This window comes from Staurois parvus, unplaced genomic scaffold (assembly GCF_062004578.1).
Source record: "Staurois parvus isolate SC_StPar_1 unplaced genomic scaffold, SC_StPar_1.0 ptg000105l, whole genome shotgun sequence".
Classification (NCBI taxonomy): Eukaryota; Metazoa; Chordata; class Amphibia; order Anura; family Ranidae; genus Staurois; species Staurois parvus.
The window spans coordinates 863,808-887,856 of record NW_028317901.1 but is presented as its reverse complement, the minus strand read 5'-3'; the positions used below and the strand labels follow the sequence as shown (position 1 = coordinate 887,856).

The 24,049-nt window shown below is 40.8% G+C and overlaps 1 protein-coding gene across 3 annotated transcripts in view; it reads right to left on the bottom strand.

Annotated features, from left to right (window-relative positions):
• The window catches only part of LINGO1 (leucine rich repeat and Ig domain containing 1), a 513,120-nt gene extending 492,375 nt beyond the window's left edge, over positions 1 to 20,745 (bottom strand). For all 3 annotated transcript variants that reach the window (XM_089671358.1, XM_089671357.1, XM_089671359.1), the window contains exon 1: positions 20,076 to 20,745. The gene's annotated coding sequence lies outside the window, so the exon portion shown is untranslated. The remainder of the gene's footprint in view (positions 1 to 20,075) is intronic.
• Between the last annotated feature and the right edge of the window lie 3,304 nt (positions 20,746 to 24,049).

Sequence of the window (24,049 nt, the reverse complement as noted above, 5' to 3'; positions counted from 1 at the left end):
CGAAGTTTGAGTGGGTAATGCAAACCCAAATGTCAATGTGCAGTACCAAATGCAATGATAAACAGATGCAGAAGCTCTATCACAACACTGACAAGAAGCAGAGGAAAGCAGTTTTGTTTCATAAAGTTTGGATAGGGAATAATAAGCAGCATGGAAGAATTTAAATTGGATAAATGTGTCCTCTGTAGAGATAATAAAAGAATAAAGATGTTTTAAATAGATTTTTTTCCTGTAAAGGATCGACAATACTGAAATCTTTGGTGACACCTAAATTGTTAACATTAAACTATTTTACAGGGCAGATAGTCTTCCTTCTGTCATGTTAGATCCCCAGCATCTTTCCAGTGCTGACTGAACAATGTTAGCAAATCGACAAAATACAGAATAGTTGACAGCATCTATATCTCACATGATTAAGGAATCTTTGCACCATCAAAGGAACCAAAAAAGGCCTTAATTATTAACAGTAACTACTTTGCTATCCAAAGGAATGTCTTTAACATCCTAGAGGTCATCACTGTGCTATAAAGTTGTTTGTCATTTGCAAATGGCAAATCATTTACCTTTACCCTTGGTCCACCATTGATTTCAAGGGAGACCCAGTATACTGGATGCCGATTAGTTATTGACGCACTCATTTGATAGACTACCACAAAAGAATTTAAGCCTAACATTCACATTTATATGTGTCACAGCTCTATATCATAACTAACATGACTGTTGAAGGCAAATTAGACATCATTAAAGCATACCTAGCATTAAAATGGCTGGTTTAGCGGGGTATGGGCAGGCTGGTTATAAAGAAGTCAAGCTACTGAACAAACAGTCTTTCGGGATTTTCCTGAACGATCAGTGCCGCAGGCTATAGCTGGCAGCACTGATCAGTGTGTTCTGATGGTGGGATGGCTCCCCACCAACCAAGACTGTCTTTTTGCACAGGAATTGCATGTAGATAGGAGAGAATGATCATGGCAGCGGATGGGAGAAATAACTGGAACTGATCTTCTGTGTGGTTCTCACTGCAGCAGCTAAAAGCCATGAGAGCCACAAAATATTGGTTCTAGTAATTACCCCTACCCACTGCAATGATCACCCCTCCTGTCTACATGCGACTCCCCCGCTGCCTGGACCCCCTGTGAGACTCTTATCCCCTGTAGCGCTGCCTACTTCCTGCTATTCCTCTCCTGCTGGATGCTTACAAAAATTTGTAAAAAATCAGACTAAAATTTCTAATTAAAAAGTCACACCAAATATGTAAGATAACATAGCCACACCCATTGTTTGCCACAGTGCAGGTAGCATGATGTAGATCACCATCTCCCAGATAGGGGTCCCAGTGCTTTACTTAGTTTGGGGACCCGTGATACTATTTCGATGGCACTGCCACCATCAGAACACAACAGAACAACAGGAGTGATTCCCCCATCCACAATAAACGCGTGGATGGGGAAATCGGGTCATTTTGTTTTTCGTACATATGTTTTACATATGTTAAATCTGGGTGTCTTCTGACCAAGCAGGACCCTCTTCATTTACAACATCACTGGTGGGTAATCTACTGTGCTGCAGATGACAGTGCTGCTGTATACAATGTTCAGCTTGAGCGCCCAGACTGTGTAATGATCAGTTTGCCATTCACAGCATGGGCTCACAGGAAGTGGGATGAATGACTTTGAGCCTCATTCAACCCAGAAGAGCAGTGGTGGCCAATAGCAAAGAAGGAAATGGAGAGAGAGAATAATGATTTGATTTTTTCTGAAGCAGGCACGAAAACAAAAACAAAAAAAGAAACCTGGAGTTAAGCATGCATGCATGCTAAACTATGTGTAAGTGTAACACACAAGTGCATATTACTTGTCACAGAGATCACAAAACTACCCCTAAAAAATACTTTCATCTGCTTTTATTTCCAGAAGAAAGGCACGATTTTTGTTCGGCCATCATGCAGCCTCTCATCTCTTGACTGCTACAAAATGACAGCATAGATGGAGGAGAAGAAACTGAGGAAATGCCTCCTCATCAGACAAAGGACATCATCCACACCTATCTAAAATCACTTAAAGTGGAGCTCCACCCAAAAGGGGAAGTTCCACTTCAAGTACTGGTCCCCTGCTCCCCATTAAGGATTGGCACCTTTGGGGAGCGGGGAGAAAGCGGGTACCCGAAATTGATAGGTACCCGCTGCTACCTCCACTGCGATTGCCTAGGTAAGCGATCGGAAGTGGAAGTTGTCCTCTCCCCCTTCCTCCTCGTAGCCTTCTAGGACATGTGACAGGTCCGAGAGGACCATTTGCAAAGCAAAGCACTACTAGTGCATGCGCAGTGAGTGCCTGGCTGTGAAGCCGCAAGCAGTCACAGCCGGGTGCCCACACTGAAGATGCCGGGCCGGGAACACAGGGCTGCCAGGCTGTAGGGAGGACATTGCGGGATCAAGGGAAAGGTAAGTGACCATTTTTTAAAAGTCAGCAGCTACAGTTTTTGCAGCTGCTGACTTTTATTCTTTTCGATTTTAAGTGGAACTCTGCTTTAACTGCAGCTCAAGGATGGCTTACAATGATGAAAAGTAGATCTTTTATATTTCAAAAAACTGTCCTGTTTCTGTATATTTTGACATGTTGGAAATTAATTCATGCAAACTTGTAAAGTTACTGAAGGGTCTTTTTTAATAGGAAGGCAACATTTTAAGGATTGGTGATACTTTTTCCTGTCACTTTTTTCTTAAACAAAAAATCTTTACTGAACCAAGAAAATGATCACTTCCATTACAGTTATGGAGTCTGCTATTACCAGCTTCAGCTAACACACGTAAGAAACAGATGGATAGCAGGAACACAGATCTGCTACTACAGTTGTTCTAGAACCAGTAAGAAGAAACAACAAAGATAAAATGGAAAGTGAGGTAATTGGGGATAAAAGGATCGGAAAGGGAAAATCATTGGTATGTAATATTTGCAGTGATACTCTTAGGACTTGTTCACACCAGGTGTATGGAGCTTCTTGGATCAGGTCTAAGTGTTCACTGAACAGAGAGCAGTGACTGTCAGTCACTCCTCTGCCCCTCCAGTGCACACTGGAGTGCTGGGCTGGAGAGGGGTAGGGAGTGGCTGTCTCAGGCTCTTGGTGTTAAGCAATTAAATATGTGTCATGCAGCGCTCCCTAAAAATACAGTGTCTCAATTCCATGTTAAAGTAAATCAATACATGTACACACACAAATAAAAATATACTGTATATAGGTAAATTAAGTGATATGCAGCTGATTATTCCGTGCATGAAACTCTAAAAAGTCCAGATTCAATATACTTAGTCCCAAGCAATATAGTATCAAAAAATATCTTCCTCCACTCCGTGCTTAAAGGTCACAGCAATCCACACCAGACATGCAAGTGGGTCCTACCGTCTGTATTCCAGTCTGCTCACCTCCAATCATGGACCTAACATATTTGTTGTTAGGTCTACATTAGCATTTTACCCTCAAGGGGTATAAATATGTTCCTGGGATTCCTCAATATGGGTCTTCTCCCCTTTAGGGATATCACCTGGTGTATGTCCCTTTAAGAGACCATCTTGTGCACTGTCAATATACTCAGACATGGGATGGACTCTCATAGCACAATAAAACCAGCATACAGTATTCATTAAAAGAATTCCACTTACAATATTAATATAGTACAAGCGTATTTAAGATCAAACTGTGCAGCCGCAATCCAGCGTCCCTGCGGCATCAGTCACCCAGGTCCTCCCACACATTATGTCACGTGTCTTCATCAGGGACTTCAGCTGAATCTGAGTTACAGCAGTGCATAACTAAGAGCTTCAGCCATACTACTCCTTTAGCAAACTCCAACAGTAATCTTGCTGAAAAATATATGACAACAAAGTTCGGCTTTAAAGTAAACCTGTCATGAAAAAGCAAACAAATCTGTTGCAAAAAGAAACTTCCCAGTTCCTTAATTCAGTGTTACCACTCCTGCTTACCACCAGATCCCCAATGCAGAAGATGACTACTACACTCATCACACTGGTAGCCAGTAGGCACAAGAGGCAGGAGGCGTGAGTTCATTTAATATTTGTCCAAAACAGCACCCAGGGGTTTTCTGGTCAAAAAGTTGAATCTTGCAATAAGCAGCCTATGTTACATCCACAGACACTGGGCAAACGTTTTACGATTTGTGTGATTTTCAATTGTTGATTTACCTAAGAACATTTATGTAAATTTCAGAATGCAATGCTCATCACAGACTTAAAGTGATTGTAAATGCCATTTTTTTTTATTACAATATCAAACATGGTATACTTACCAGCTCTGTGCAATGCTTTTGCACAGAGACGCCCGATCCTCCCCTTCTCGGGTCCACCATCAGTGTTCCTGGCTCCTCCCCTCTGCAGACTGCCCCCATAGCAAGGAGGGCATTCGTGCGGGCTCACTCCCAAGCCTTGCTCTACGTGTCCATAGACAACCAGAGGGCAGCTCAGCCTTGTCCCCTGATCCCTCTGCACCGGCTGTGATTGACAGCAGCAGAAACCAAGATTGTTCCATAAACACAAATTATTTTATTCTCTTAGGAAAGTGTAACATTTTTAAAAAATAAATGCATCTTTCCTGGATGATATCAGAACAATACTTCTAAGTAGAGGAAATAAGCACACATATTGTTTGCTAGTGTTTTTTATCTAAACATAGAAAAGCAGACATGTAACCAGTGGCTTCCACTGCTGTCACTTAGCCAATGAGGAGGGAGAGAGCCAAGAGAGACGTTGCTCTTGTGCACACCGCTGGATAGAAATTGGGCTCAGGTTAGTATGGGGGGGCTGAGGGGAGCTGCATGCAGAAGGTTTCTTTTAGCTTAATGCAGAGAATCCATTTATAACCACGATAAGGAAGTCTAAACCACTGTTCTGTGTAACTGTATATTTTTTTTAAAATTTTCTGTTACACAAACGTTTACATGTCTGCTATTCTATGTTCAGACAATAAACACTAGCAAACAATGTGTGTGCATGTTTCCTGTACGTAGAAGCATTGTTCTGATATCATCCAGCAAAGATGCATTTCTTTTTCAAAAATTGAAACTTTCCCTAAGAGAATAAATTCATTTGTGTTTATGGAACAATCTTTCTTCTAAATCCTTATATTACCAAGAAATTGGCCACAAATCTGTCAAGCAATATCTCATGACTATAGGCAGCCTTAGTGTAAATAAGACATTAGAGCTCTTTGGAATTTATTTAGTAAACTAGTGGTTCTCAAACCACAGTCCTCAGGGATTTAAATTTCCCTTTTTAAACAAATTTGAATAATCCCTAAATCCAGAACTACTAATTGCCCTTAAGTAGTGGCCTGAGAAGCACTAGGGAAAGTACATGAAATCACCAATGTCAAATGAAACGGGGACATCGACTGTGAACCTCTCTGCTAAATCCAGTATAATTAATATTGGCAGACTGTGTACTTTACATAACGCTTATCACAGGCTATAGTCTATTCAAAAATGGGTCGGGTCATTTAAGATTTGTTATTTCCACATTAAGGCCCAAATTATAGGCACAAACTCAACACAGTTTACAGATGAAAGACCATAAATTGCCTAATATATCTAGCAGATTCAAGCAACCAAGCGCCCAGACCCTCTCTACTGATTTATATTGAAGTCATTAGGATGATTGTATATTGCTACAATTGTACAATTAATGACTACCTAGAGTTGTGTGGCATGATCACAAGCAACTAATCAAGGTTAACCACTTTGGCAATCGAAGTCTGGCAAACACTTTGTTAAGGCTAGGTTCACACCTATGTAGTTTGCATTTGATCCGTTTTTTCAGTGCTTTTTGTGGTACGTTGTGCGTTTTCGCACTTGCGTTTTTACGTGTTTTTGCCCCGTTTTTGATGCGTTTTACGGCTTGTTTTTTCAACTTGTTGCTGGGCAGATTAAAATGCAAAACATGTCAAAAAAGCATAAAAAATGCACTACATGCTTTTCTGTGTATCCATTTGAAGTCTATAGAACCAAAAACGCAACGTTTTGCATTTAAAAAGTCCTTGACCCTTTAAAAAAAATGCACTGGGTGAAAACACGGAGATGTGAACCTGTGCCATTATTATGTTAAAATACAATGGAAAACGCATAGGTGTGAACCTAGACTAAGGGAGGGAAGGTTTAGGTAATTACGGGCATCCATGCATGCATGTAATGCATCCATTACGAACATTCAAGGCAACTTTCGAATGGTTGAACATTTCATACAGCTAAAAATAAACCCACACAATTTAATTTAAAACAATTCCTATAGGATGTCAACTTACCTTGCATCCAAACTTCCTGAAAAGACCTCCTGGTGGGTTATAGTAAAGGCCTGTGCATGCACCATTTCCTGAAGCTGCATGGGCACAGTGATGCTCCAAAGCTGTCACTGCTGCTGCAGAAATCCTGGCATTATTTTTATGCTCAGTGACAATCCAAGGCTGAGCTAGGAGCTGCAAACATAAGCAACCAACACTGAGCAGCAGCCAGGGGAGGGAAGCAGGAGCTGTGGCCAGTACAGGCAAGAATTTGACACTCCTAGAAATGTCGGATTTCAACAAAACATGCTAGATTTAGAACACGAAAAGGAAAAAAGTTTAAAAGAGCCAGAGTGGAAATATTTAAGTTTATTAATTGAAAAAAAGGATAACTTAGTTCTGCTTAGATCTAAACTATGTAAAGGCTCTAAAAAAAGAAATTGATGTATAGTGATTTTAAAGCTGAATTCTAAGAATGTTTTTTTTTTTCTTCTTGCATAGCTACATTGGTCCAGCGTTGACCAATATGAGTACTTATATTCTATACCTGGCAGATTTTTTGTGGAAGCAGAGAATCACTGCAGTAGCCACTGTTACTATATTGATCCTTGCTGTCCTCCAAGTTTTGAGCTCATTGTCTTCCCTGCTGCACAGTCTCCCACTCGGCACGGGCACCATTAAGAGAACATCTTGTGTTTTTCTCCATGAATACAAGGCGTTCTCTCATTGGACAAGGTGGAGATTGTTATTTCACCAACCCTGTCTCTCCACTACCTCCAATCGGAGAACAATTTCCATTTATTGATGACAAAAATGCAAGGTGATCTCTGAATGGGAAATGAGCGAATTCCTGTGATTACTATGCAGCAGGCCAGCAGCTCAGTATGGGCCCTGAAAGACAGTTAAGATCATCATAGTAGCTACTAGAGTTCTTCTCAGCTTACACAGGAATTGGTCATGCAAGGAATATGCATAACCACATTTGTCCAAAGCCAGACCAAAGTAGCTATGCAAAAACAGGAATTCACTTTAAAGGCACTAAAACAGCTTTATTCAGAAAAAAAACTGCAAAGAGCTGTTGTTTTGGTTAAAGGTGACATAATAAATTGCAATTTTTGGCTGTGATAAAATAACAGGTATGGCATATTGCACTCTCAGCCTCACCTCTTCCAACTTGTAGGACAAAAATCTGAGTGCCAGCAGACTCAGAGTAATCATCATTGATCATCATCAATGCAGGTTAAGTACTCAGCTAACCATTTACACACACAAATGGTAGCGGACACCGTGTGTATTAATAGAAACATACGCTGTTCACATCATCTGCTGCTGCAATTCTGACCATTAAGCAATGTATTTGACACTCACTGCCAGACAGGAATGTAACAGAGTCTTAAAATACAGTAGCCCTCACAGAGGCAAAGATTTTTTAATTTTTGATTAGAGTATTCTAAAATGTAGGGGTTGATTTACTAAAGTAAATATATTGTGCACTTTGCATGTAATTGGGTATTCTTTACCTCATTTACTAAGTTCTGGAGCAACTGCACTTTGCAAAGAGCACAGTCTATTTGCTTTTATTAAATCAACCCCTTAGTTTAATGAATTTCAAACACTGCTTTAATGAAAGTATTCACAGGAAAGGCATTACTAAACAGACAATAAGCAACAGTATAATAAAATGGCATTAAAAGTGAAAATTACTTAGGATTTAGTTTGCCTGGTCTTTGGTTTTGTGCAATTGTCCAATTTAGTCCAATTATATATGTTAGAATCCATACATGACTTTAAGTATTCCTTCATAGTTCTGATGGTAAGCAAAGAACTGCAGAGCTGCAAATGCAGCCATCCTTCCCGGTCCTTGAAAAGGGCATTTACAGGCATAGCACAGCCAGTTAAAGAGTTCAGAAAGTGTGCTGAAGGGATGTTGAAGTGTTTTCACTCCCTAATGTGAATTATTCTAAGTATATCTATATTTTCATTTGACAGTGTTAACCAACCAACTGATATTTAACATAGTATTGAACCGAATGACATTATGATTTGATAGACACCAAATATATCAATCCTTTTTATGCTTCCCTTAGAAGCTGTAAAGTGTCCCATCGACCAATATAGCTGTGTTTGGTGTCTAACTGATTATGTAGTTATATCTTAGTGTAATGAATGTAACTGTATTACAGAAGGAATTATGATTTATGCATACAGTTTGGTTCTGCTAGTTCAGGTTGGTTAAGGTAAAAAAACAGACTCACGATATGTATTTGCTTCTAAACTGTTTTATGACTGGCTTATTTATGACCTGGTCCATAAAAGTGCTTTGCAGATCCTGGCCTAAGTAGGGTTTGATGTTTCCGCATTCTTTTCTAGCTGATTTGCTTTTTAACAATGTGTCTAAAGCTGGACTATAATGAATTACCTCTGCCTAGCACAGATATGAGATTTAAATCTGACCGTTTTATCACAAAACTGCACATTTTGGAGAAATGGGGATGGCAGTGTGTGCATAGTTTGGGGTCATCAGACCTCATTACCAGCACACTAGGTTATGAAGGGGATACCCACTCATATTGCTGCACTAGAGGACCATCAGTTGCAGTAGTGAAATTTAAATGTAGCATGAACAAATCTTTAATATAAAATTAGACATCTCAATGATCTCAACATTTACAACATTCTAAAATTAAATTGAATCTGCTGCTAGGGTTTCCCTAGCTCCACCTTAGCTCAGAGGCTGCAGACAGCAAGTTGCAACGTCATGACTATTCCATTGCCAATAACCGAAAACCCCTAAACACATCCAATTAGTGAGTGAAATGGAAGAGAATTTTTTTCTAATTATGCAATGAACTAATTTCTTAAAAGACTGTCTAAAGCCAGGGTTCATAAAAGTAATCTCAGCGCTCTTTAACTTGATATACGGCTGCATACAAACTGAATGAACTTTGTTTAAATTACCAGTGATAATCTAATTTTTTTAGGATTTCATTTGCATTCTTTAAGCCACTCAAGTCTTCCTGAATTCATGTTTATTATCAGTCTATTTCTGGCTGGGGCTGGAAAAAGGACCCTAATTAGGGCTAAGCAATAGTTGATCAGAAACCTCATAATTCAAGCCGACTGTTAATGAAAGATTAAATGTCGCATTCCACTCTCTGGTATTGATTTACTAAAGTCAAATAGGGTGTTCACTTTGCAAACAAATTTTCACGTTGCAAGGGAATTTCCCTTAGCTCAGTAAATGTTCAAAAAATAAAACACATTCATGTGCAAAACATTGAAAAAAAAGCATTTTGCTTGCACATTATTGGATGATGGATGTCAGCAGAGCTTTACCTCGTTCACAAAGCTAAGGGAAAATTCCCTTGAAAAGTTGATAGTTTTTTGTCCTTTAATAAATCAACCCCTCTGTATCCATATACCAATGAACTTTTGCAAATGTGACACATGGGGATGTCTGAAGACTGAAATTCATTGCATGCAAAATGTATTTATTTTCAGTAAAAATACCTAAATGGGGTGACAGGCAGGCTATTGGAGCTCTTGACAGTTTTCTGTCATTGGTCCTATGCTAAGGGGCTACAAACAAAGCTGACATATGATCCGACCTACTATGAAGGGGTGGCTAGCCCTGGGCTGATTGCCTACGCTCTCATCTCAGCTGTCTACATCTTTCAGCTTGTTAAGAAGGCCAGTCTCATAGAATTCATCAAGAGACACAGATATATTTTCTTTGAAAATGATGATGCTCTCTGGCCCTATAGATTTCAATTTACCCAGTAGGCTTTACCAAATAAAACAACTGATGAGCAATAGTGCACAGTGATCCAAATTAGACAATCATATATACTGTACACTTTTTATTTTCTGTATCCTGATGAAAGCTAAATCTTGCTTGCTATGAATTAACATTAAGATACTTTGGTCTTTATACTGTACTATTATGTTCTCCCTAAATCCAATAGACACAGACTGGAAAATGATCTTCTTCAACTGCTTTATGTCAATGAGTCAGATATTGTGAATAATTTAGTAACAATGCAGAACATACACAATTTAAGACTTCTATTACCAGGGAATCAGACATCTTTAATTGTGCTTAAGGCAGCACTAAAAGCAGTTAGGATGTGTAAAGTACAGTAACTCATGACAACCAATCAGACTGCGCCTTTTAGCACTTTAGAGAGGTATGGGAAAAGAAAGATCATTGCCAATTTGTTGCAGTAGTTTACAAACATGGGGTTGATTTACTAAAGGCAAATAGATTGTTCACTATGCATGGAAATTTGGACTTTGCAAGGGAATTTGCCCCAGAGCTTAGTGAATGTGGTGAAAATCTATTTTGCAAAGAATACACAATCACTTGCAAAGAAAATATTAAAAAAAAACAGCATTTTTACATGCACATGAAAACTGGAAGTCAGCAGAGCTTTGCCTCATTCACTAAGCTCTGTAAAAAAAATGCCCTTGCAAAGTCCAACTTTGGAAAGTGAACATCCTATTCGCCTTTAATTAATCAACCCCAATGGCTCTATTATATAAGCTAGTAAGTGTACAATGATTCCAAACATATGAATTTGACTTATTTGGGTAATTATTAAATCACAAGTAAAATCACAAATAAGAATAAAATGTTTGTATGCAAAGCAGCGTTATGATCTTTATGCAATACTTTTTAACATACAGGTTACTAATAACAACTTCCACATACAGAGGGAAAGATAACTAACAGATGTAATTAATAATTTGCTTATTAATTAATGAGCCCACAAGGGCTTATTCACACCACTATGTTTTTACATAATGTTCCCCTGTGACCTAGCCTCATGGGAACAACATGCAAAATACTGTCCACTGGCATCAAAGGCACCATGCATACCACAGCACTGTGCTGGAGCGAAAATAACTCTGCAGCAGACAAGGACAGTAGGTATCCTCAGACATATACCATTGTTCCTTGGGAGTATGGGCAACTATCTTATACTGTATGGTGAAATCCTAAAACATTCAATAACCTATTTTATGAGGGTCACATTACACAGGATAAAGATGACCAAAGGCCCTGTTAGACATATGTCTGAAAATACTGTATTGGATTCTGATCCAAAAAACACACATTATCTATAGTAAAAAAGAAATTATAGAACTCTTCACAAGTTGTTGGGCCTTCAACACATGTCACTTTTCTCAAGTTAATTTATCTTCATGTGTGGCTTTTTCAGACACATACAGGCAAATTCAATACTACAGCCTCTACGGGCCTGAAAAGGCCTGAAACATTACAATATTTGTAATATATTCTAAAAGTTAAAACTTTTTTTTTTTTGGTGGTATGGTCTTTTAAAATGCTTTAACAAAACTTGTGGCAAATTCCAGTAGGTCTTAAAGTGGCACTACGGCTGTACTAAATTGAAAAAGAATTACTTTCAGTTGGTAGATAATGAAACAGGAGGTAATTAGGACCAACTCTAACTTGGTGTACACACAGAGACATGCAGAGTGCCTGTCTCTGTATGTTGTGTAGTAGAACAGCATGCTGGTCACCACTATCCCGAGCTCGTAATAACAAGTAACACTGCCAGTGATTGGGGCCTGATGGGAAAGCAAAGGGACTAGTTCCCTTTTAGCTCTCTCCTTGTGATTGACAGCAGGCAGTGGGAAAATCTGAATGGCTATCTATTGGCTATGGAATCCACCCACTGCCTGCTGTCAATCACAAGGGGAGCAGACCTGATGAGTAACTAGTGTCTCTGAATCCCCATCCAGCTATGTATGTCCTCGGCTGCTGCACTGTCTGTGTGGAAGCTGCAGCAGCAGAAACGGAGTTTAGCCAGAGGCAGAGTGACTGTATGTGTGTACACTCTGGTCCTAGTGTGCCTCTGTACTTGGTGCTTGCCCAAAATTAATCTACCTGTTTCCAACATGTATATGAACCTATCACCTGCACTGACATTTGTCATAGACGTTCTTCATGAATTCCTGTGCTAGAAGTCATAACTGTTCAACTGGGGTTTCAGTATTTCAGTGCTGAACATCTGTCTAGCTATGGCAAGCCTTAGTACTCCATAGCCACCTAAGCACTGAACTGAATACAGGGTAACAAAGTTACAATAATAATAAACTTTATATTATATGGCGCCTTTACCTTCTTACAGCAATAACAAAACAATAACAAATGCAACACAAGATATAAAAAGGAACAGTTAGGTGAAGGCTTGTCTAAAGAAGAAAGTTTTCAGCTTTGATTTGAAAGAGTTTAAAGCCAAACTCCAGGCAAATAAAAAATAATCCCTTTCAGTGGAGCTAAGCCCACCCTACAGGAGCTAATTGTTAATACCTATGGGAAAAACATAAGGAGAATTACCTTCAGGTCCATAAATATTGGGACATCGACACAATTCTAACATATCTGGCTCTATACACCACCACAATGGATTTGAAATGAAACGAACAAGATGTGCTTTAACTGCAGACTGTCAGCTTTAATTTGAGGGTATTTATATCCACATCAGGTGAACGGTGTAGGAATTACAACAGATTGCATATGTGCCTCCCACTTGTTAAGGTAAAACCAAAAGTAATGGGACAATTGGCTTCTCAGCTGTTCCATGGCCAGGTGTGTGTTATTCCCTCATTATCCCAATTACAATGAGCAGATAAAAGGTCCAGAGTTAATTTCAAGTGTGCTATTTGCATTTGGAATCTGTTGCTGTCAACTCTCAAGATGAGATCCAAAGAGCTGTCACTATCAGTGAAGCAAGCCATCATTAAGCTGAAAAAAACAAAACAAACCCATCAGAGAGATAGCAAAAACATTAGGTGTGGCCAAAACAACTGTTTGGAACATTCTTAAAAAGAAGGAACGCACCGGTGAGCTCAGCAACACCAAAAGACCCGGAAGACCACGGAAAACAACTGTGGTGGATGACCGAAGAATTCTTTCCCTGGTGAAGAAAACACCCTTCACAACAGTTGGCCAGATCAAGAACACTCTCCAGGAGATAGGTGTATGTGTGTCAAAGTCAACAATCAAGAGAAGACTTCACCAGAGTGAATACAGAGGGTTCACCACAAGATGTAAACCATTGGTGAGCCTCAAAAACAGGAAGGCCAGATTAGAGTTTGCCACACGACATCTAAAAAAGCCTTCACAGTTCTGGAACAACATCCTATGGACAGATGAGACCAAGATCAACTTGTACCAGAGTGATGGGAAGAGAAGAGTATGGAGAAGGAAAGGAACTGCTCATGATCCTAAGCATACCACCTCATCAGTGAAGCATGGTGGTGGTAGAGTCATGGCGTGGGCATGTATGGCTGCCAATGGAACTGGTTCTCTTGTATTTATTGATGATGTGACTGCTGACAAAAGCAGCAGGATGAATTCTGAAGTGTTTCGGGCAATATTACAGTTGCAAGAAAAAGTATGTGAACCCCTTGGGATTACGTGGAGTTTTGCATGAATTGGGCATAAAATGTGCTCTGAACGTCATCTAAGTCACAACAATAGAAGAACACAGTCTGCTGAACATAATACTACACAAACATTAGATGTTTCCATGGTTTAATTGCACATAACATGTAAACATTCACAGTGCAGGGAGGAAAAAGTATGTGAACCTTTGGACTTAATAACTGGTTGACCCTCCTTTGGCAGCAATAACCTCAACCAAACGTTTCCTGTAGTTGCAGATCAGACCTGCACAACGATTTGGAGTAATTTTGGACCACTCCTCTTCACAAAACTGTTTCAGTGTAGCAATATTCTTGGGATGTATGGTGTGAATCGCTCTCTTAAGGTCATACCACAGCATTTCAATCGGGTTGAGGTCAGGACTCTGACTGGGCCACACCAGAAGGCGTATTCTGTGCTGTTGCAGCCATTGTTTTGTTGAATTACTTGTATGCTTTGGGTCATTGTCCTGTTGCATCACCCATCCTCTGCGAAGCTTCAGTTGGCGGACAGATGGTCGTACGTTTTCCTGCAAAATGTCTTGATAAACTCTGGAATTCATGTTCCCATCAATGACAACAATCCGTCCAGGGCCTGAGGCAGCAAAGCAGCCCCAAACCATGATGCTCCCTCCGCCATGTTTTACAGTGGGGATGAGGTTTTGATGTTGGTGTGCTGTGCCTTTTTTTCTCCACACATAGTGTTGTGTGTTCCTCCCAAACAACTCAATCTTGGTTTCATCTGTCCACAGTATATTTTGCCAGTAGTGCTGTGGAACATCCAGGTGCTCTTTTGCAAACTTCAAATGTGCTGCAATATTTTTTTTGGACAGCAATGGCTTCCTCCGTGGTGTCCTCCCATGTACTCCATTCTTGTTTAATGTTTTCCTTATTGTAGATGTGTCAACAAAAATGTTAGCATGTGCCAGAGATTTCTGTAGGTCTTTAGCTGACACTCTGGGATTCTTCTTTACCTCATGCAGCATTCTGCGCTGTGCTCTTGCAGTCATTTTTACAGGACGACCAATCCTAGGGAGAGTAGCCACAGTGCTAAACTTTCTCCATTTGTAGACAGTCTGTCTTACCGTGGACACATGAACATCAAGGCTTTTGGAGATACTTTTGTAACCCTTTCCAGCTTCATGCAAGTCAACAATTCTTGATCGTAGGTCTTCTGAGAGCTCTTTTCTGCGAGGCATGGTTCACATCAGACAGTGCTTCTTGAAACCAGTAAACCCAAAACAGGTGTGTGTTTTTTAAGGGCAGGACAGCTGTCAGCAACACATCCAATATCATCACACTGATTGGAGTCAAGGTTGGCTCACTCCTGACTCCAATTAGCTCTGGGAGAAGTCATTAAGCTAGGGCCTCACATACTTTTTCCTCCTTGCACTCTGAATGTTTACATGTTATGTGCAATTAAACCATGGCAACATCTAATGTTTGTGTTGTATTATGTTCAGCAGACTGTGTTCTTCTATTGTTGTGACTTAGATGACGTTCAGAGCACATTTTATGCCCAATTCATGCAAAACTCCACGTAATCCCAAGGGGTTCACATACTTTTTCTTGCAACTGTATATGCTCATATTCAGCCAAATGCTTCATAATTCATTGGACGCCGCTTCACAGTGCAGATGGACAATGACCCAAAGCATACTGCAAAAGCAACCAAAGAGTTTTTTTTAAGGGAAAGAAGTGGAATGTTATGCAATGGCCAAGTCAATCACCTGACCTGAATCCGATTGAGCATGCATTTCACTTGTTGAAGACAAAACTGAAGGGAAAATGCCCCAAGAACAAGCAGCGGTTGCAGTAGAGGCCTGGCAGAGCATCACCAGGGATGAAACCCAGCGTCTGCTGATGTCTATGCATTCCAGACTTCAGGCTGTAATTGACTGCAAAGGATTTGCAACCAAGTATTAAAAAGTGAAAATATGATTTATGATTATTATTCTGTCCCATTACTTTTGGTCCCTTAACAAGTGGGAGGCACATATGCAAACTGTTGTAATTCCTACACCGTTCACCTGATTTGGATGTAAATACCCTCAAATTAAAGCTGACGTTCTGCAGTTAAAGCACATCTTGTTCGTTTCATTTCAAATCCATTGTGGTGGTGTATAGAGCCGAAAATGTTAGAATTGTGTCGATGTCCCAATATTTATGGACCTGACTGTATTTACTTAATCCTCCGCTCCTCCCTGCAGCTAGACCAGTCCCTGCAGCTTCTGGACCCCCATGCTCCACCAGTCTAGGGCCTTGACGGCATCAAGACCAGCTCTGGATGTGAGGATGCCAGGGGACAGTCCACTGCTGGATCTTAGGGGAGTGCTGCCTGCGGGGATCGGTTAAGAATAAAGGTTTCTCTTCTCCCCTAGAAAAAGCAAAAAAAAAAAAAGGGTCAGCACAGTGGCTAAATGGTTAAATGGTTAGCACTTCTGCCTCGCAGCACTACCATCATTGGTTCAAATCTCATCCACAGCATCTCCTGCTTGGAGTTTGCATGCTCTCCCTGTGCCTGCGTGGGTTTCCTCCAGTTTCCTCCCACACTCCAAAGACATGCTGCTAGGTGAATTGGTTCCTTTCTAAATTGGCCCTAGTATGTGTATGTATGAATGTAAGTTAGGGAGCTTAGATTGTACACCCCTTGAGGGTTAGGGACTGATGTGAATGTGAAAATATACATGTAAAGTGCTGCATAAATTGACAGCACTATATAAGTACCTGTAATAATAAATAAACAGTCAGCACCACTGCAAGGCTTTATTTCTTATTTGCACAGATTCAGGCTTTAATCAAATGACTCTCCAATGTACTTGGAAAGAGAGTTCCAGAGTTTTTGGGCATAACAAAACAAGTCCCCCACAGAGTGTAGAAGGTTTGAAGGACACACAGAATACCACAATTAGAGGACGATACAAGGGGGGAGCAGGATGATACATGTTCACACAGATAATGAGGTGCTGAGCTGTGCAGAGTCCTATAGGGGAGCATGAGAATTCTGAAGTTAATGGAAACAGTTAAACAACACACTGCAGGTTCTGTATTACTGAAGCCTTACCAGCATAAGTAGTCAGACAAGGTCACAATGACAGTACAATGCAAGATATACTTGTTTCAACTGCCCATTTCTCAAATCCCATACCGCATCCATCACTGTAAACAGCTGCCTACATAAAGAAATGACCTGATAGCAGTAGCTGCCACAGGTAAACATATCCCATAAGGAACAACTTCTTCCTTTCTGCTGCCATCTCGCTGAGCATGCAAGAATGCTTCAAAGTGAAAAAGCAGGAGAGGTAACCACCTTCTTGTACAGAAACAAGGCCTACAGAAGCTGAACAGCGAAGTTCACCTTTCCTAGAAAATAGCCTTGCAGTCAAGGGTCCCCAGCAGGTTATAAAATACTGCGCATCTTTGTAAAATGTTCATTAATTTTATTAAATTAAATTGTCAAACTCTGCACCTCTGGATGATATCCCTAATCAATATGGTACAGCTGCTAATCACCCCTGCTGTCCACATGGATAATAGCACACAATAAGTTATTAATGATATCTGGTGCTGCGCTGAAAAGTACAATTTTATTGTCATACCTGCAGGCCATTTGGACCCACCAGAAGCCTGGCAGGAACTCCCAGTTGGTGATCCCCACATCCTGGCTTATGCATTGGATGTTCACTCCCGCCACAACAGGAGCAAAAACTGGTGCTTTTTGGATGTGGGGACCGCTCATTGGGAGTTTTTTGGCCAGGCGTCCGGGGGGGGGGGGGGGGGGGGGCAATTGGCCTACAGGTAAGGAAATAAAATAAATGAATATTTTACAAAGCTGCACAGTTTGTAATATCTACTGGGAACACTTGACTGCATAGGCTATTTCCTAGGTAAAGGAGAACTTAACTTTTTAAGTCAACATGACAATTAATTCATAGACAGTCAGCAATGCAACTACAGTCCATAGATGCAACTACAGACAAAAACAAACGTCCACACTGAGCAGTGTATATATATATATATATATATATACTGCTCAGTGTGTGTATATATATATATATATATATATATACACAGTATATCTCATAACAGGCAAACCTGACCAGACCTGGAAAGGCTATAGAATCAGTTAAAGGAGAACAGTAATTGTGAATTTAGTTAATACTGGTATCAATCACTTGCCCTGTTTTGATATGAAAAATGACAGCATCAATCAAATTCATTTTCTCATGTTGCACTCTCATTAGCAAAAAAAAAAAAGATTAGTTAAACAGTAAATAAACTGAGAGTAACACTGGGTCAGCGAAAAGAATGAGATGGAGGTAACATGTTAATAGCTGGAATCTTGTAGATAAATTATGAATAGGGTGGAAAAACTTCAAAATAAAATAAAAAGTGAAAATGCTGAATGTGGGTACCAGATGAGGACGAAAAAAAAAAAAAAAAGGACAGTAGGAGATGGAGGCCGCAATTATTCAGAAAGCAATGAATTGGTAGAAAGGACAGCGAGATAAGGAGATCAGGAATGACAGAAAGAAGAACAGAAGAAAGGCAAGTAGAGAAATAAACTGTCAGAGGGCAAAGCGCAGAGGGATAGGTGGCCAGGGAGAGACGGTGGCTGGGATTAGAAAACCCGCATGCCTCTAGATTGTGGGAGACAGGCAGAGTAATGAGATGAGACTGTACAAGTGCCTGCTCTTCAGCGGGATTACCATGTCATTGTAATTCAATTTTTTAGTTGAGGGCCTAAATGATATATATAATGTTCAACTTGAACAGAATGCCAGGCAAAATTACATCCAATCCAGAGTCTCAGGTGTACCAACGCTGGGTGTAAATTATGGCGGCATGTTCTAGTATGGCCAAAAACACAGTGCTCATTTAGCCCATGTGCATCCAATTCTGCGCATACGTCCTGAATGCACAGGGGCCTAAACCTGAGTACCAGGGGCGGACTGACCATTTGGAAACTCGGGCACTGCCTGAGGGCCCGGGGGTCAGTAGGGGGCCCCATGAGATGCCCCTGGTACCTTTTTCATAGGGTTTTTTGAGTTTGGGCAAGGACACAGGGGCCCCATGATCCCCTATTGCCCGGGGGCCCCATGAGTTGTCAGTCCACCCCTGCTGAGTACCATTTAGTACATCACCCAGCTGCAGAATATTTCAGCCTGCCATAGACTTTGACAATGCTGCACCCATGCCTTCCAGACACACTTAAACACCGCAAAAGGACACATACCTGCTAAATATCCTGTGTGCATGTGATCTAAGGTGGATGGAAGCTGGAGGCTTCTATTCCTAGGACAGAAAAGAGGGCCTACATCCAATATCTACACTGCCCAGAGCCCTCTGGACAATGGGCAAACTATAGGGACAAGGAAATGCATTATTTATTTATTCCAGGTGTTTATCTCTCGCCGGACATTTACGCAGTCCATACAAATGTAGGAAAACTGAAAAAGTAGGGGCACTGGAGAAAATCTGCATGACAACTCTAGAGCCAAATTATAATGTAACAAATACTACTGTACACATAATAAGGAGATTCAAATGTAGAGATAAGGTGAACGGTACAGCTTACGGCACTGCAAATAAAGGCATTACTTAACACCGGGCCACTCAAAGATGGCTGCCACCATAATCTTCGTGGTGAGACACTAAACCCTGCTACTGCAGCTGGATACATGACTTCAACTTTGTTACATTGTATTAAGGACACAGGACAGGGGAGGTAGGATACATTGTTTGTCACAGGGGATCTGCACAATATTTGCAGTGTTTACAGGGGATACTTGCAACATTTTCTTCCGATCTAACATACGGTCCCTAAATATTTTAAGACATTCAGCACTAGTTGACAAAACATAATGATATTGTATGTAAACACAAAGACTTTACGTGCCCATGTGACAAAGCCTCCAGTTTGCAGTTCTGAGCCAATTTCTAAAAGCAGAGAAATAAATCAAAGGACACAGGAGGCTGCTGAAGTGCAGACATGACGGTGCTGGTACAGTGGCTTGGGAGGCAGTAAGCAGTTGCGCACAGCAGCACAATGATATATGAGCCATTGATGGCAAATTGTGCCCAGTGCACACAAGTATATTAGTGGATGCAAAGTCCTGAGTACACCTCCTGCCCACACAGGAATCCCCTTCCAATTTACCCCCCCCCCCCCCCCATGTATATAAATATATTAGTCCAACATATTATTTAATAGTCACACAGATCCAAAAAAAAACCCAAAACATTATACAGGAATAAATGAATCAATCATCAGGATTGCATAACATGAATGGATGGATTTGATTTTCCAGCAGGCCATGGAGACAGAGAGAGGGACTCACCTTCTTTCAGATGGGACTGTTCATCTCCTAGAACAGGGTGTAGATGTCATGTATACACCGGCAGGGTGACCTGCTGCCTCTCACCTCTCCCTCTGTGGGCTGCCTGGAGTGAAGGGGGGTGTCGGACGCAGAGTGTCGCTGGTGTGTCGCCGGGGTGCGGAGTGACAGCTTAGGACAGGCATGGTTTGTCCCCCATGGCAGAGTCCCCCCAGATCCCCTCCTTGCAGAGAACCCCCAGGATGGAGGGATGGATGGATGGATGACAGCAGCTGTCACAGGTGTCTCAGATGTCTGAGCCCCTATTAGGGGCAGCTCGCCTTTCCGCCGTCATCCCCCGAATCCAAAATCCTTCTTCCCGAGCAGGTGGAAGGCGATGGCAGGCAGGCAGGCGGGGGAGGAGGAGGAGGGAATGCAAGCTAAGCAGGACTTGCAGTCACATGGATGGTCCCAGAATCCTGGCGAGGTGTGCCCCCCTCCTTGCTGGATTTGGGGGATCCCCGTGTGTCCTTGTCCTTGTGCTGATTCAGTGTGTGTGTGCTCAGCCTCCCTCCTTATCTGATCCTCTGTCTATCTAGCAGACTGGTCCAGCTGCCCCTCCCAGCAACTGCTGACTGCAGAGATGTTGTGTTCCATCACCATGTGCATTCTGGGCTCTGTAGTCCTGAGATGTCATCTCAATGCAGCCTCAGCTCATTGGTTCCTGGCACATAGATTTTGGGACCATGCACTTCCTAATCTTTCTTATGTGCAATGCATTCTGGTCAAGGCTTTCCTTGACCTCAGAACCAATTGCAATGCATGCTGGGCCCTGTGCTGCTCTGGTTCTGCGTTACATAATGGAATGCATGCAACGATCTGATCGAACGATTCTTCGCAGAACTGGACAATAGGATTTACTCTATGAATTATTGAAAGAACACATGCTGGGGGGAAATTTATTAACACTGGAGTGGCGAGGATCTACAGCAACTGTGCATGGCAACCAATTATTATTATTACAGGTATTTATATAGCGCCATCAATTTACACCACGCTTTACATATATATATATATATATATATATACAGGGGCGGACTGACAACTCATGGGGCCCCCGGGCAATAGGGGATCATGGGGCCCCTGTGTCCTTGCCCAAACTCAAAAAAGCCTATGAAAAAGGTACCAGGGGCATCTCATGGGGCCCCCTACTGACCCTGGGCCCTTGGGCAGTGCCCGAGTTTCCAAATGGTCAGTCCGCCCCTGTGTATATATATAAATATATATAGTACATTCACATCAGTCCCTGACCCCCAAGGAGCGTACAATATAAGGTCCCTACTTACATTCATACATACACATACTAGGGCCAATTTAGACAGGATCCAATTAACCCACCAGCATGCCTTTGGAGTGTGGGAGGAAACCGGAGTTCCCAGAGGAAACCCACACAGGCACAGGGAGAACATGCAAACTCCAAGCAGGTGGAGCCATGATAAAGGTAAAATCACCTGTTATCTTCAGCTTGTTCACTTGAGCTTTGAAAATGAAAGATAGAAGCTGACTGGTTGCCCTGTACAGCTGCTCAATTACTGACTGATCCAATTTTGATAAAATTCCCATCACCGTGTCACTCACTGATCAATTTTAGGTAAAAATGATCAGCTTCATCAAAATTATACGGATCGGTCTGGACTAAAAGTAGACAGATCAATATGATTGTTAATGGTAATCATACATATTTAGATTTTAATATTTGATCGATGTGTGATTTAAAGAAAACGATTGATTTGGCAGACATTTGAATAGGTGTAACTTCCCTTTTGAGAGATTAAGATCCCATTCACACTTCAGAGTTTTTTCATCTCAAAGCTTGACGCTCAGAAATGCTCAACAAGTAAAATTCCATTATTTCCAATAGCCCCTGTTCACACTTCAATGTTCTGTCACCTGTAGCAAAACGTCTGTCCCTCAAAAAAAGTACTTTGCTACATTTTAGGCAGATCTAAGCGATTTGTCCCCATAGATTTGAATGGAAAATGCCTGAACAGTGGGAACGAGCATTTTTTCAAGTGTTTTTTTAGGTGTTTTAATCTCAAACAGCAGCTATTTCTATTTCTATTGGCCACAGCATAAATGCCTAAATGAGAAACGCCTGAAAAAACGCCTATGATGTTTGCAAAGCTGCTCAAAAACTGCTCAAAAACACCTGAAAAACGCTCAGTGTGAATGGAGCCTTAAGTTGACCATATATTATACAATTTTCTTATTCAGTTTCCTTTAGATTTACCTTCAACTATGTAGTGCAAGGGCCTGCCTGATTGCATACAAATTGAAAGTGTTTAGGTTCAACCTCATATTATACGGTTTTGGTAAATCTAAAGGGAAATTGTACAAAAAATGATATAATGTATGGCCAGCCTTAGACTTGATGTAGATTGGATTCAATCAAACTGATTCAATTGGCCAGGATGGGAAAATATCAATCACTTTGCATCAATTAGCAGCACTGAGATTTTTTTGGTGATAAATTCAATCATATTTCAATTGACCGGATTATCAGATGACATGGTGACAACAAAGATGCATTTGCTAATTTACAATGGTATCTCCCAACTATAATTTGAAATCCACTTCCCCATGTGTGGCATATCAATTGAATGAGTTGTCAACTATAGGTCAATTATCCCTATCAGAAGTTATCAGTCAGAAAATAAATTGATCATTTATCAAAGCATGTATGGCCACCATGGTGGTTGGTTGAGTTGGACTATATGGTGGCCATAAATGGAATGATTTATATACAATAATATTGTTGATTGATTACACTGTCCGGGAGAAAAATATGATCCGAAGATCAAAAAGATTGTTCGCTACTCCAAACAATAATAGTGGAAATACATGCTTTATTAACCACTTTCATGGCACCCTATAGTGGAAATACTGCTAAAGGGCGGCAGGGGTGTGCAAGATCATGTATATATATATACGTGATTTTGCACTGGCAGCGTCACCTGTCAATCACCGGGTCCCGGATTCCCCACTGGCACCCGGGCGATCATCGTGTATCATGGACGGGAGAGAGACCTGTATGTAAGCAATCTCTCCCCTGTCAGTTCCTGCACAGAGCCATACAAAGCAGTGTGCTTACAGTGAAGCACACACACAGCACACAGTGAAACAGCACACAGCACACAATTAACCCTTTGATCGACCCACATGTTAACCCCTTTTTATTAGCACTGATCACTGTATTGGTGTCACTGGGGATGTCAGTGACAGTTAGTTCCCCCCCAGTATCAGAATGCTCACCGGAGTCCCGCTATAAGTCGCTGATCGCCGCCATTACTAGTATTAAAAAAACAAATTGCAGTATATATACTGCCATTTGAAGACGCTATAACTTTCATGTAAACCAATTAATTTTCATGTATTTTGATTTTTTTTTTTTAGCAAAGACATGTAGCAGAATACATTTTGGCCTAAATGTATGACATAATTTGATTTTTAACATTTTTTTACTGGACATGTTTAATAGCAAAAAGTCCAAAATATTTTTTTTCTCAAAATTGTCGCTTTTTTTTTTCTCTTTTATAGCGCAAAAAATTAAAAATGCACAGGCGATTAAATACCACCGAAAGAAAAAACTCTATTTGTGGGGAAAAGGACATAAATTTCATTTGGGTGCAGTTTTGCATGACTGTGCAATTGTCAGTTAAAGTAACGCAGCGCCGTATCGCAAAAAATGGCCTGGTCAGGAAGGGGGGTGAATCCTCTCGAAGGCAAGTGGTTAATTCATGAATTTATTTTCCTATCAATCTTCCATAAAAGGAATAGTCCTTCTATAGTTGATAACCCATTCAATTGATAATAAACACACGGGAAGTGGGTTTTGACCTATAGTTGAACTATACAATTATACATTATTGATCACATCTTTTCTTTCACCATGCAATCTCATAAATTCAAATATTGACACCTGATCAAATTTCTGAACA